The sequence below is a fragment of the Vespa velutina genome, chromosome 5 (genome assembly GCF_912470025.1).
Source record: "Vespa velutina chromosome 5, iVesVel2.1, whole genome shotgun sequence".
NCBI lineage: Eukaryota > Metazoa > Arthropoda > Insecta > Hymenoptera > Vespidae > Vespa > Vespa velutina.
The window spans coordinates 9,281,633-9,298,854 of record NC_062192.1 but is presented as its reverse complement, the minus strand read 5'-3'; positions in this window follow the sequence as shown (position 1 = coordinate 9,298,854).

Sequence of the window (17,222 nt, the reverse complement as noted above, 5' to 3'; positions counted from 1 at the left end):
AAGCTGAGTCCTTATCTACTAGCAAAAAAAGGAAGTCTAATACAGGCGCGGATATGACAGATTCACGCACATTCCATCAATCCGAAGTGTGGCTACGGGATATACCAATACACACTCATATAGTATCCTCTCTGAAACCAATGCTACACCAACAGGTAACACTAAAACAAAGACACCAAACAAATGAAGAAAATAAACCTCCTCCTATTTACATTCAGGCTCAAGTCATTGAACCACTGATAAAATTACTTGTGCAACAAGCAGGTAACAACAATTTTACTTTAAAGCAACTCAAAGATAATCAGACAAAAATCCAATTATCATCCTCGGATCAGTATAGGAGGGAAATAAGCGAGTTAAAAGGCAAAAACGCAGATTTTCACACCTATCAAGTTAAAGAAGTTACAAGGTAATTCTACGTGGAATTCATCCAGAAATAAATTTACAGAAAATCATTGACAAATTCAAGCAACACAAACACGTTGTTAGGTTGATTAATAATATAGTCAAATATGATACTAAACAGCCACTACCTCTATTTACAATTGAACTTGAACCAAATAATAATAACAAGGACATATATAGCATAGAAAAACTACTCAACACATTAATTAAATTCGAACTGCCAAGACCGAAACGTAACATATCTCAATGCCATCGTTGCCAAACCTACTGTCATATGAAGAAGAATTACTGCAATAGGTTACCTGCTTGTGTTAAATGTACAGGCAATTACTTAACTACATTTTGCCCACAACAGAGTAAACTAGTAAACGTAAAGTGCTTTAATTGCCAAGGTAATCATCCAGCAAGTTATAAAGGCTGTTTGGTACGTAAACAACTACAACACAAAACATTTTCTCCATTAAGATGAGGAACACTATTTGAAACTAACAATAACCATATTACTTATACGAAAGAATACAATTCAAAAATAGACACTTCTCAAAACTATACTAAACACTTCTTCAAGAATAACAGAACCTATGCACAAGTAACAGTCAAACAGACCTCGCAACAACAAAACTTAGCACCTCCTATTTGCTCAAAAAATTCTACTGGAAACGAATATACAGAATTTAAACAACTTTTAATCTGCTAAAATACTGTATTTTATCTGCTAAAAATACAGAACTCATAACAGACGTGCTCTCAACACAAACATTACTGTTACAGCAACAAACACATCAAATAATCGTTATGTTAGACCTTTTAACAAAATTTTTGAATACCTACAAATAATGAATGGATCAATCAGAATAGCTGTTTGGAATATCATCGGGTTACAACAAAGACTTCAAGAACTAAAAATTTTCAGCTACACACATAACATTCATATTATGGCAATTTCAGAAATTCACCTTACAGTTAAAAATTATATAAAAATACCACACTACATATATGATACCAAGCACCCATCGGGAAAAGTACATGGGAGTTCTGCGATTATCATTAAAAATAATATTGAACGCCAATTATATGCCAACACTCCACTTGACTATCTACAACAAGCAACAAAAATTACATTAGAAACCATAACTGGAGAAACACAAATATCGACTATATATTCACTATATATTTTATAAACATAAAATTACTCAAGAGCAATATTCACACTTGTTTAAAAGTCTAGGAAACAAATTTATAGCAGTAGGGGACTACAATGCTAAGCACAAATATTGGGGATCAAAAAGAACTTCACCTAGGAGTAAAACACTGCTCGACACAGTCACACAGAAATTATCATTAACACCACTATCAATCGGAGAACCCACCTATTGGTCAGCAGCATCAAACAAATCACCAGATCTTTTATAATTTCGCTATAACTAACGGACTGAACAAGGCGTACTTCAAATTAATCTCAAGCACAGAACTGAGCTCTGATTACACACCTATATTGATAGAATTTCTACAAAAACCAATCTACATAGAAACTACATTCAAATTATACAATAAAAATACGGACTGGGATAAATTTTGGTCAACTATTGATGAAAAATTAAATTGCAAAATCCCTCTAAAAACACCAGAACACATCGAGAATGCCGTGGACTACATAACAAGAATAATTCAAGAGTCAACATGGTTATCTACTCTTAACATATAAGAAAATAAAACGAGCTGTTCATACCCAGCCTATGTTTTGCAGAAAATTAAACAAAAAAGAAAAGCTAAATACAAATGGCAAAGGCATAAAACAGAAGAAAATAAAAGGCAGTTAAATGCACTCACAAGGGATGTTAAAATATTGATAAAAGAATACTGTAATTCCGGGTTTAGCAAATATCTGTTAAACCTTACGGCAAATGGAGATACGAACTATTCACTCTGGAAGACAAAAAAAAAATTAAAAAGACCAATAATGTAGACTCCAACATAGCGAAAACCAAACGGATCTTGGGCAAAGATATCCATGGAATAAGCCAAAACATTTGCTAACCACTTATATCAAACTTTTCAGGCAAATAGTATGGGTACGACAGGAAATGCTACAACTATATGCGATAGTACTGAAAGCGAAGATCAAAACAACTTAATATACAAGACTACAAAAAAAGAAATAAAACAATTGATAAGTACAATAAAAACTAAAAAATCTTCAGACTTTGATCTCATTAGCGGGAAAATAATTAAAGAATTTCCAAAAAAAGCCATCAGATTAATTACCATAACATTTAACGCCATACTTAGACTCCATTACTTCCTTAACTCATGGAAACTGACAGAAATAATAATGGTGCTTAAACCGAACAAAGATATTCATGAACTATCCTCTTACAGACCTATTTCCTTATTACCGATTCTATCTAAACTTTTAGAAAAAGTAATATTAGTTAGAATTAAAAAAATAATTAATAAAAAACAATTAATATCATATCACCAGTTTGGCTTTAGGGAGAAACATGCTACAACTGAACAGGTCCACAGATTAATTAATCAAATAACAACTGCTATAGAAATCAAGAAATACTCTACATGTCTATTCTTAGACGTAGGAAAAGCCTTTGACAAGGTATGACTTATTGAAAACTATAAAACAATACTTCCCAGTATCAATTTATCTATTATTTAAATCATACCTAAACAATAGAACCTTTTATGTAAAAGTTAAAGACTTGCACTCAGCTGTACACGTAATATTTGCCGGTGTACCACAAGGAAGTGTACTGAGTCTGGACCTCTATACGCTCTACACTGCGGATATCCCGATAACGTAAGACACTATATTAAGCACACTCGCCGACGATACTGCAATCTTAGCCACACACGAAGAGCCATAAAAAGCAGCTAAAATCTTGCAAAATCACATAAAATTGCTTAAAAAATGGCTGATAGATCGAAAAATTAAAGTTAACTACAATAAATGCAATCACATTACATTCACTCTTTGCAAAGGCAAAGTACCAGCAATCACTATACACAATAATGAAATACTGCAAACAAAATCAATCAAATATTTGGGTTTGCACCTTGACTCTAAACTAATCTGGGAACAACACATAAAAAAATACTACAAATTAAACTTAAAATAAAAGACATTTACTGGTTAACAGGCCGAAAATCTAAACTAAGTATAGAAAATAAATTACTAATATACAAAACAATAATAAAATCTATTTGAATGTACAGCATCCTGTTATGGGACGCGGTAGCTAAAAGTTATATCTCCAAAATGGAAGTTATGCAAACAATTATAATCCGCACAATTGTGGACGCGCCATGGTATGTCAAAAACGAGGATTTACGTAATGATTTACAAATCCCAGCAGTATCAAAGGAGATACAGCGGATGTCTGACAAATATAAAGCAAGAACCCTAAATCACCCTAAACCGCTAGCCAACACTCTCTACAACAATACAGCAAGAAGACTTAAAAAAAAGGCCTCAAGATCTAGTTACGTAAGTCTGAAACAACAGGATATTGTAATAGTGCTATTCCACTGGGAATAGCACTCACGTGTTACCTTCAATTCAATAAAACAACTCGCCGAATATCTCACGTGACGAATTGCGGGGAAATTCCTGGGAGTTATAAAAAAGAAAAATATTCTTCACTGAATTATTTATATAGATAAACATAGAATACAAGCGCACATACGCAGGTAGATAGGAGAAGAAAATTTTCATATTCGAAAATAAGAAGGCAAAGCTTAAAGCCATCGACAAAGAATAAAAAAAGGTAATGGACGATGAAGGAGAGCCGACAAAGAAGAACAATTCAAATCAGTTTACAAAGAACAGCTATAAGATACATATGTTTTTATTTGGTTATTCAAAAATGATCCTATAAAGAATAAATCAAAAACCTCATGTTCTCTCGTTGCTTCTAACTACAGCTCAACACTATCATAGCAATGTAAAATCGACTCTTACCTATACATTTCCCTTGGCGAATTTATTTTCTTTTATTCTTTTATTCTTTTTTCTTGTTTTCTTTAACGCTGGTCACTATCTTTTGTTCAAAGCATGTATGACTTTTGTGACAAGTATGGACAAAATATGAACTACAAAAATAAGTGGCGAATGATGTCCCCACCATGATACCTTATCATATCGGTGTATAAACTTGTTTGGTTATTTCCCTCTCATAACAATAGGTTTCGTGTAAGTTAGAGTAAGTAGGTTAGTAGAATATGAACGCACACTTTTCAATCTTTCATATGTATATCTTACTTTAATGGTAGCTTGCGTCTCGCAGTGATCCTTGTCAGACACGATGTCGGTACGCATTTGTTTTACGATAAATGCATAAGAAATAATAAATATAATTGACAGATAAGAATTAGTATATAAATCTGCGAAAAAAATAAAAATTTATCTAATATTTTCTTAATAATAATTAGTAAATACTTATATATTATATTATTTTAATATAAATTAAAACATGAGTTCATTTTCACCTATGAAGTAGAACTTCCAGCGCTTTTTTCTTGCGTGGTTACCTCTGTAGAACTAGTCCAGTCTATATAACTTCGACTATTACTACTACTAATAATAATATAATATTATTACTATTACTGATAATAATAATAATAATATAATATAATATAATATAATATAATATAATATAATATAATAATAATAATAAAAATGAACTTAAATATTATTTATATAAATCTAGATATTATTTTACATTTTATATTATAATAGTAAAGACAATAAGCTTCGACCGATTATGAGTAAGAAACAGCGTGAAAACGAATGCATTACGATCATAAAGTAGTAAGACAAAAAGAAACAATAGCGGATGAAAACGAAAGAAATATTTCGTACTTCTCTTTATATGTCGTTCGTATTAGATGGAAAGTTATGCGTCGAAGTTATTAAGGACACAATTTGTTAAGAATTTGCGCGTCAAACCACCACAAAATATGATACATTTTTCCTTTTGTTATCATAAATTATCTTCATCATATGTGTCAATATGTGATGTATACAATATAAGTATATTCTTTTGTTTCTTCTTATTATTGTTTTTATTACTATATTATTACATTACATATTATTATAGTTATAGTAGTAGCGATAGTAATAATATCAAGTGAAGTTCTACAGAGGACTCCAAAACAAAATAGAGCTGGGAGAAAAATCTCATAGATGAGATGATGGAAACGAATTCATGTTTTGATTTTTATTAAAAATAATATATAATATATATATTCACTAGTTATTAATATTGAAAAAATAATCGACAAATGTATATACTTCATATGCATTGTCATCGAACAAAATTATACCGCAACTATGTCTTGTCTAGATCACAGCGAAGTTCATGTCAGCCATCACTGGAGGAAACAGAAGATTGGATAATAATACCTTAATAAATTATCAAATAAGGAAAAAAGAGTAAATTAATTAATTATTTTTGTTACATCGATACAATAAAAAAAAAACACCGGAAAATTATTTAACTTCGAACTTACAAAATTCCTGAATTATGAATCTAGACGCATGTCAATGAGTTATACATTGTTTTTAGAGTATTTATTTTACTAGTCAATAAAATCTAAAAGAAACTACAAATTTTTCCAAAATTTAACAATAATTTAGAAATTTTTATCTATTGACATAAATGATTGCACATGTATTTTCTTATTTCATAGAATCATTTGGCCAAAGCTTATTAAAATGATCGAGTGAATTATCATAATTTCTCCACGCGAGTATCGTAAAACCCATTTCTTTTGGAAATGTTCAAAACCCAGAGCTTTTGGAAATGTTCAAAAAATCTACAAATAAACACATGTGGCACTTGATTTAAATCTTCGCAAAGATTTCTCCTAGTCTGTTATCATCACGGATGTGAAATCAGCAATCATCGGAACTGATTTCTTAACTCACTACAACCTGTTCATTGACCTAAAACATCAACAACTGATTGATTCAGTGACTCATCTCTTATCAAGGGGAAAAGTAGTGGAAGCACAGCATTACGGTATCTCAACTACAAGTTCAAATTTGCGTACTAAGTATGCTAAACACCTAAAATAATTTATCGCGATTACTAGCCCAATGATCAAGCCATGCTTAAATTCAAAAGCACGCGCATATGTGTACAAAATTACTACGCATGGACCACCAGTCACTGCACGAGCACGTAAACTAGCTGGCGAAAAGCCAGCAACAATCATTGTCAATTAATCTTTACTGTATAAACCAATATGTTGAAACATAAGCGTACCATTTTATCAATTCAAACGAAATGTGAAATACTCACTCGATTAATGAAATAATACTGAAGTGGTGAAACAATAACTGAAATAGCAGTGACTTTTAGAATTGAAAAATCAACAGTTTGTGACATTAAAAGACGAAAGTGATAAATTCTTAATTATAATGAGAGTTCATCGTAATGCACACGAACAAGTATAAAAGTCTGCTAACAATAAAATTCTTGATATGAATGTTTGTATTCTATGTATGGATAGTTTTGTCAAAAGAGAGACAGGAGAATCTATATAAGGACTTATAGTATGAGAAAAAGCTTTGAAGTATAATCAAAAATTGAACGGATATTGTAATTTCAAAGCATCATCGGATTAGTTAGTAAATTTCAAATCACGTTACAGTATTCGTAGACTGTGTCAAACGAAAAACTCTTATCGAATAAATTTACAGCTGAAATTTTTAAAAAAGAGTTTATAGGATTACTAAGGAAAGAAAATTATCTATTAGAAAATGTATATAAATGCAGATAAAACTAGCTTGCTATGGAAATCATTTCCGCCAAAGATTTTGTCAACATGAACGCTCATTACCGGGTAATAAAGTCAATAAAGATCGAATCACGGTTCTTGTTTGTCCGGATGACACTGGAAACCATAATCTTCCCGTTTTATTAACCCATTTGCATTCACACGCGGATATATCCGCGAGCTGCGATTGTCTTTTACACCGAGCGCGAATATATCCACGAGCCCGCCATTGCTTTTCATTACCAGTTACCAAATATTCTTCAGATGTGATGCACTTACGACCGATTACGCGCGGTGATACGGGCCGATCATCAATTGAACATTGCTGATTTTTTAATACGGCACATTAAATAGACGCATGATGCAAATGGGTTAATTGGAAAGAGTAATAAACTTCGATGTTTCAAAGATGTAATTTAAATACTATGCCTATTATATATATGTCTCAGAAAAATGCTTGAATGAATTCTAATATTTTTATTGAATAGTTTTCAACGATTTTTGTGCCAGCAGTAAAAAAACGATAGTTAAAAACGGGCAAACAAGAGAAAGCATTGTTGATAGATAACGCAATAAGTCATTCATCCTGTGATATCTTAAATGAAAAAGATGAGTTTATAAAAATCTTCTTTCTACTGTCTAATATTACATCATTAATACAGCCTACGGACCAAGATGTAATTAAGTATTTCAAACAATATTATAAGAAACACTTAATGCGTAAATTTATACCGAGATGTGATAACATTGAGAACAATGTATTAAAGGCATATAAGAAATTAAATATGAAAGAATGTATATATCTTGTTACTAATGCATGGGATAATATTACAAATTATACACTAAAAAATGGATGGAATAAATTATTATCAAATATAAATCATATTGTATATCAAATATATGAAATATCGAGTGATGCTAATGAAATTCTTTTAAGTTTATATAACATACGTGATAAAAATGATGTAACACAATTGCTTAAAAATAATGAAGGAAACATAAATGATGAAGAAATTTTTAAAAAGATTAAATGAATCTCTAATGAAGGAAGCAGTAAAGAAGACGATATATTTTCCTACAAAACAATTTTCCTACACATTCTGAAACATTCGCAGCTTCAGAAATAATCATCAGATGGTATGAAGTAAAAGCACAACAAGAAAGTATTCATGCAGAATTATTAACTTTAAAAAAAAATATACAATTTACAGAAAAATTGGGAAAACAAAGATGATTAAAACAGATATATTAAAAGTATAATATATAAAAAATCATAATTTTTGCCATTCAGATGACAAATACTAGAAAATAATTCGTTACAATCACTGAATAAATCTTCCTTTAGAAGAATGCAAATTTTCCGTAGAAGGAAGGTTGATTTCGATATACCACGGTTAACTCTCTGATTGTCCTAACCTCCACTTCCATAGGTACATACTTAATGTATTACTTTGGCTGTTGTTATTGCCATGTGTTTTCTGGTTACTTTATAATTTTAAATACCATCTCGTTCGGTGCAATATCTAATGCCATAAATACATTCTTTAATATCTGCTTTTCAAAAGCACCTTTTGTTTTGAATTGTAATGTCGATGTATAGAGTGGTTAGTTCAGTTCAAACAAAATTTCGCTCCGGATTAAGACGAATTGTAGACCGGATTAAACAGAAAAATGAAACTTTTGACGATGAAATTAATTCCCAGATTTTCCAAAATTTCTGACATAACAGTAGAAATAACAATAATTAATAAAAACATAATATGTAGATTCTTTATCGTTTTTCAAACCATATCGTTTAGATGTAAAATTAATGTCAAATAATTTGATTATTGTACTAAAGAAAAAACTGCTGAATTATTTGTATTGGTCCCAGTTACTTTCTTTGGTCATAGAAATATACCCATGAAAAATAATGAGTAAAAATTAATTTAAAGTATTGTTAAAATATCGCATTTTGCAGATAATACAGTAGTTAATGTATTTAATCATTTGTCAAAAGTGCAAATCGTCATAGACAAACTGAATAAAAATTTAAAAAAATATTACGATTCATCTGAAGTACTATGCATTGACGAGTCATCTAACTTCAAAGTCAGCTTTCGAGTTTTTCTTAAATGCCGTTGTTGTGAATCCCTTGTTTATCTTTCAAAATGTAAGAAAGAAGAAAAATGTTATCACAACATTTCGTAAACAATTAATCGATCTTCTCATGCAGTATTCAGATGAAAAAATTGCAACTCAGATTGATAAAAGAAATGTTCATCAATTGCAAAAAAAAGATGGAGAAATGTACAAAATACAAAATTATTATTCTGAATGTTATAACACAAATGCAAAAACATTCGAGTATAATACAGCCAGAAATTTAATCAAAAAAATCGACAATTCTTGTAATACCTTTGCTTAGAATGTTTTAATAAAGTCCGTTAATGAAGTTAACGCATATCTTTTAATATTACATTAATTACAACAGTTATTTTTCAAGGTTGATAAATATCATCAAAAGAGTTAAATCAAATAAAAAGAATATGCCAAAAAAGCTTGCAGAGACAAAATTAAAGATTTCAAATTCTTTCAAGATCATGAAGTAGCATATTAGCTACAAAATAGAGAGATAACAAAGATATTTGCTATCTGCAAAGCACAAACTTAAAATGATTGAAACAGAAAAGAAAAAATGGAAAAATAAGAATAATCCAAATAATGCTATTACAAAACCGATTGTCATTATGGATTATAATGATGGGTAGAGTAAATTTACAAGATAGTACTTGTCTGTTTTTTTCAATGATAAGAAAATTTGTTAAAAGCTCCAAAATATATTTTTTATTTAATGAATTGGTATTTTATAACACTTAATAATAAATGTAGCAAAAACTAAGAAATACTTTTTTTCTAAATTTTGATTGGATGTTGCAGAATAAATTTTACAAACTGTTTGTATTCCTGATAATGAAACACAATGAAGGATGTCTGCTGATGATACGCCACTTCATCTACAAGTAAATCAATAGACATATTTCCCTAAAAATATTCCACCGACAAAAATTAAAAAAAAAATCTTGAAGAAACTGTAAAGTGTATGCAGAAAATATAAAACGAAGTGAAACTATTCCCGAAGTGAGAATATAAGCAAAGTTTTGTTACATTACACATTTCACATTATTTTGAAGAGTATCATATTGTAAATAATTATTAATAAAAAGTTTCACTTTAAATATTCGTGTAAAATATGTACAAAAAGAATTCTTAGTGCGAGATTCTGCCAAAACTCTTAACATTAAATTACGATTTGTTTAAAATTACTGTGTACAGTTTAATCACGCATATCCCCGAATCAGTATCAGCGAAAGTGATTAATTGTACTGCTTGTATGGCCAAAACTAATTATGATTCTCCTTCTTCTTTACTATTATTTCTTAAATATATTAAAAAAATATGACATAATGTCTTCAAAAACAAAAATAAAAACTGATAAAAATAAGTATGCTGACATGATCTGAAATAGTGTAACAAAATTTAGTATTACAGATAATGATTGTCTAGATGTTTTTAGTAATAACATATCTAACAAAAATAACATAGTATATCTTATTAGAAAATGTGCAAAACAATTAGTAATTAATGAAGATAATACCGTCAATTATAACAAAATATGTAAAAAAATACCGAAAAATGTTCTTTTATAGATTCTATATGAAACTTTTTAATATATATATTCTATACAAAAAATAAATAAAAAAAGAACATAATCATGCTAAATATAGAATAGATATAGCAAAATTATTATTAAAAACTGCACAATTACTAGATTATCTAAAAAAGAAATTATTAATGGTCATGGTGATGCTCATCAATAATTTACTGAAAAAATTACATCCAGTAATTCGTGTCAATTTGGACTTTTTGTCCTTGGTGTGATGAATACTAAAGAAAGTTAAATTCGTTCATTTATTACTTAAGAAGTTTCACGATGATTTTAAAGCACTCCTCCGCATTGCAATAGATCAAAAATGAAAGAGGTTGACGTAGATTGAAAATGAAGTAAGTTGAAGTTGTAGTAGATTTACTTAATAATAATGCAACGATGATTTAAAAAAGGATTAAAAGAAATTGTTATTAAATTTATTGTAATAAAAAAAGATTATAAAATTATATTAGCTATACAATTTAAACATTTACTTACCAATATTCTTCTATAGAAGGAGTGTACTAGATTTTTGATCAACTTCCATAATGCACTGATTCTAATATGCGAAAATTATTTAATAATTAAGAGACGAACAATAAATTTAATTCACAAATATTTATTGTTTGTTTTATATATAAGTATAATCTATGTGACTATAAAAAAGAAAAGATAAATAAACTTTTATACGAATAAACACTGACTCTATGATTGCTTTGTATACAGTCTATTCAAGTACACATGCTCCTAAAAGTTAATTGAAATTGCAAAACGCAAACACATTTAAATTAACGAAAAAACATTAAGTATACATATGATTCTATTTTATTGAAACAAATATTAATTCATTCACTGCACAAACGGCTGTAATAATGATTTGAAATGAAACGCAAATATAATATTAGTATCATTGTTATAATAAAGAAAAATAATTAAATATATATAATCAAAAACTGAGAAAAGATTACTTAAATTTATACCAATAAAAAGTAACAATGAAATAAATAAAAATATTACAAAATGAAAAAGATTAACAACACATCAACTATTATCTACAAAATATTGAAAACATTTATAATGCTAATTGTTCTATAATAAAAATACATAACATAATAATAATTATGATAATTATTAATTATCCTAAAATAAAATAAAGTTAAATGTTTTCATTGAAATAATAAATAAGAAAATAATATTATGTACCTATATAATAGTGTATTAACAAATGTAAACAGCCAAGTCAATTATCATGAGCGGATATTGTATTATTCTGAGAGATCACTTACCCCAAAATTTATATAAAATTTATTAATAGACACTTATTTGCTTACTTTTTTACTCATTTGTTACTTATGAAGAGCAATAAAAAATAAGATATGATCTTCACAGTATTGTATTGAGTTTCATCGATTCGTAGCATTTTATATATTATAACCTGTAAAATGTAATAAAGTTTTATTAATATAAAATAAGATTATGTACATGTAGAATCGATTTATAAGGAATAATTAACGATTAATAATGTTAAACGGTATGCTATGTAATAATGAACAACGAAAAATAATGTTAAACCGTAATATAATCAGGCTACTAACGATGCGTTCGATGTCAACACAACCTCTTACAAAATGTTCTTATTCGTCTTTCAAATCCTATTGTTTTTTTCCGACTCACTCATTTGTTTTCTTTTATGACCATATCACGCACTTACTAATAAACGGACGAAAAACAGTCGTTTGCCAATGTGAAAGAAAGTAACTTGATTTTAAGAACCGTACGCATGTATGTATGCATATGCGTATGATATATGAACTTATACGTTTGTATAACCATGATGTTGGTTACACATTTGTTGAGTTATGTGATGTAACACGTGATGCATGTACTCATATATGTCTGGTACGTAAGAATAATGGGTGCGAATTTATACAAAAATTGAATATAACACATGATATAATTAATCACAATTAATAAATGATAAATTATTGCAATGAATGTTCTTAGAACACACGAAATGCACGCACATCGCGATAAGAGCAGAAAATTCAAGAAAAAATATGATACAATAACATGGCAGTGTACACATTTTGACGACAATTTTATTTAAACGAGTATCTGCTCAAATGCAATATCTGTTCAACTTGCGAGCATCATAGAAATCTCATATTTGATTATCAATTAGTATATTGGATGAATCTGTAATTTCGAAAAAAAATTGTAATTATCTGTAGTTACAAAAATAATGATCGTCGACACACGTGAATCCAAACTGATCATGGCGATACCGGCAACAGAAGAATGATTGTGGACATTTTGAACAATAGATGAATAGATACGAGCAAATAAATCTATCTATAAATTAAATTTGAATTTCTCTAATAAATATTCTAAAGAAAAAATATTTCATTTTAATCTATATGTGCCAATTAATATAAAATATATAATTAAAATGAAATATGATTTTCAGTAGAAGCTAAAAATCATTGGAAATGTTCGATCGGTTTCTAAAAAGGAAATGAAGCGATAAATTTATAACGAAATAATTATTTTTAATAATGGTGTAAAAAAATAATCAGTAATGGAAGATTTTATACAAACTCTTTATTATATATATGCATTTGTCTCAATGTTTAATTTTCTTACTAATCAGGAATAAGTTTAACCTTCTACAAATCAATCCTTTTTCGTATTTACGACAAAATTATATAATGTGAAAATTATAAATTATAATATTACTTCAATGAAACAACAATTAACTTTTTGCTAATAAAATTAAATTTACAAAATATAGATACATAAGTGTGTAACTTAAAAGTTACACAACATTATAAAAAGTTAATGATCAACACACCAAAAATAACTTAACAAATTAGAATGTCCTAATTCAAAAATAAAATAAATCTACGCTTTTATATCAGAATTTACTCGAAGTTTCTCAAGAAATATACTTATACTACATACAAAGATCAGCAAAAAATAAAACTATCTTCAGTATCCTTATTCTAAATTCAAGGAATCTTCTTTTCTACCATCTATTATCACTCCTACACTTAGAACGACTAATAGCAACTAACGATCACGTTAACAACAATTTTTCTGGGCCCCCACAATCACAGCTAAGCATAAACGAACATGAAAAGAAACAAAGCACAACCGATCGGTAGCACACATCAACGGAAAACGACGCATATGTGTAGCGCTCGGAGATATAGAATACCAACTACTATCACATAACATACAATAATACACTTCTGAATATTTTTATGTCCATCTGTAATGTCACAAAAAATATTCCTATAGTTACGCTAATGAATCTCCGATTGAAATAATTCATATTTCACTTTCTTCTAAGTTAAATCGATTATTTTTAGAAAAAAATCTTAAATAAAAAAATATCAATTTTTGCTTATAGTTACAGAAACTTCCTCATAATATTGATCACATAAAATATTCGCTATAGCTATGTCTAAAAAAGAAAAGTAAAAAAAAAGCAAGAATAAAAAGTAGTTACAATAATATAAAATTTTGTAAACGATGTAAAATTTGGTTGAAAAAAATCTGACTCGGTTAATTAAATTATTTATATTCAATGTGTGCTATCTACGCCTGTGTTTGTCTATGTATTTATGTAAGAGAAAGGAAAAAAGAACAAGAAACGATTCGACAGCAACTAGAGATCGAATGGAGCGATAATCGAAAGGAAATGAGAATCATTTAAAAAAAACAAAATTTTGCACCTTATTTATACTCCTAAACAAATATTGTTATCAAAAAAATTTATTTAATTTACAAAATAAGTTAAAAAATATTTTATGAATATTTGTATGATATTTAATGTAAGCTTTCGTTAAAAAAATTTAAAGGATGCAAAATTTTGTTGAAAAAAAATTTGACTTGATCGATCGAATTTATACGTATGTATTATTGAATAAACATATATTCTGTATCCCATGAAGGGTGTTCCATCTGAAATTTCGCACAATTATTTCACAAATTATGACACGTTTCAAAAATATTTTAAATAAAACATTCTGTTTCGAGGGAGGTTTTCTGATCTTATGGTGGTCACAAATCTTCTTTAGATGGACATGCTTCCATAATTCAGGGAGTTCAAGATAAAAAAATTTAAATCAGAGAAAAATATTATATCATTGTAGATATTTCAAAATTTTCTAATTTTTTAATTTTGGTTTTATAGATAATATCTTTATGTTAAGTCTCCTGTACGATTTCATAGATGACAGATTAAGAAAAATATCTTATTATCAAAGATAGGGACTTCTTATCATCATGTATTTGATATAAATGTTCAAAGAATTCAAAGATATTGATACCGTCAAGTACAGATATAGTTGGCTGTTTCTTATAATTTAAAATACTTGGAAAAATCTGCATTATATAAAATTAAAATTATTTTACGAATAGAGATGATAAATGAAATTTTAAATTAAGTATATCTGTAATTTTTAATTACAGATTTACAGTAAATTGTTTACGAGTATTTAATTTTTTGAATTTGCAAGAAGTGCTAAACGAGACTAATTTCCTATCGCTTGTGTGAACAAGTTGCATAAACTCACCACAAATCAACCAGAAAATGTCAGAGTGATATAATTAGTACAATCAAATAAGAATTTTTAACTCATTGATGTATAAAACCAATTTTATAACAAATTTATCATTGAAATGGAAGAATGATGCTAAAGGTGAATTTAAAAAGAAAAAAATTTGGGTTAATAAGAAAATATAAAGATATTAAAGAAATTGTTTTTCTTTTCTTATAACATATATAGGGAAGAAATTATTAGCCTTGGAGTCTGATATTTTTAAATAATTCTTTATGGAAAGTTCAGAACTTTTAAGAAAACAATAATATCAATACTCAAAGTAACAAATATTTCATTTCTTTTTAAGTGAAATTCATGATAATGTATAAAAACAACTTTATTCAAAGCATTTACATATTTAAAATATAATTAAAGGATTCTTTGATTCAAAAACATATTTATATTTATTGGTGATAACGGAAGTAAATTTGTAACTTATTAAGTTTAACCTATTAAGTTTTTGTTTATAATCTCAATTTTATAAAAAATAATTATTTAAAATCTTAGAATATACATATGAAATAGAATGGAAAACAGTAGTCCTTAATATATAAGTTTTGCAATTCAAGATGTAATCTTTTAAGTTCTAATAAAATTTTCTATTTTATAGATGAACAATAAAGTACAATTATTTATGACTATTATGTAACTTAGATTTTTCTAGTAGCTTAACTTACAACTATATTGGTGGTGATATGTAATAATAATGAAATTAAAAGCACTAGTAATCTTTTATTTTTTGTTATAAAATGTAGTTAACACGTTTATTATAATCAGAATCACTGATATTTGTGTTCAAATTTTTCAGTTTTATTTAAAATGTTTGTAAATCTATATTTATCAATATCTACAAGGATGTTACCACTATCTTTATCTAAAAAAAATATAACTTCTAATATAAAACGTATATAATAATATATAATCTTTAATTTTTTATAATCTTTAATTCTTTCTTAACAAAATTATTGAACAGATAGATATACATATTGATGACTAGATCGATAATAAACGTTTTAACTGATCTATGTAATCTAGCCTAATTTTATGTATGCTGTAAATAATAATATTTATTTTCATTTACTAAATACATTGTATTAATGTGCATTTACTATTAATTACTTGAGTGTGACTTAAAAATTGTGATAATCATTAACTGGTATTTTATATGAAAATATTTCCTTTTTCATTAAAACAACTTTTATGAATAAAATAAACATTTTCTTTTCTTAACATAAACTAGATACTATATTTTTAATTTAATGTAATACTTAGTCACTTTAACATATCCTCTAGGGAAGACAATAAGAAGTAAACAACATACAGATAATGATTCTACTTATCTTTTAAATAATATAATCCAACAGTGATAATGTTTATTTTGATACTACTTGACTGTTGCACTTGCATTGTATATTTCTTATAGAAATAAAAAAATAAAATTAAGAGGATCTTATTTACGATCTTATAAAACGAAAAAAAACTATTACATAAATTTTTAAAATATTATAATAAAAATTATTTTGTCACAAACAAAATGCGTTATGTTTCTAAATAAAAAAGTCTTTAATATCAAAAATCTTTAATAGACAATTTTTTTAATATTTAACTCAAGATTTATTTTAAAGTTTTTGTTGAACATAATTTTTTATATATGTTGCAGTTGAATTTGAAACATTATTAATAGAAACATATCAAATGTTCTAATTGTAAAATTGTAATTTTATATT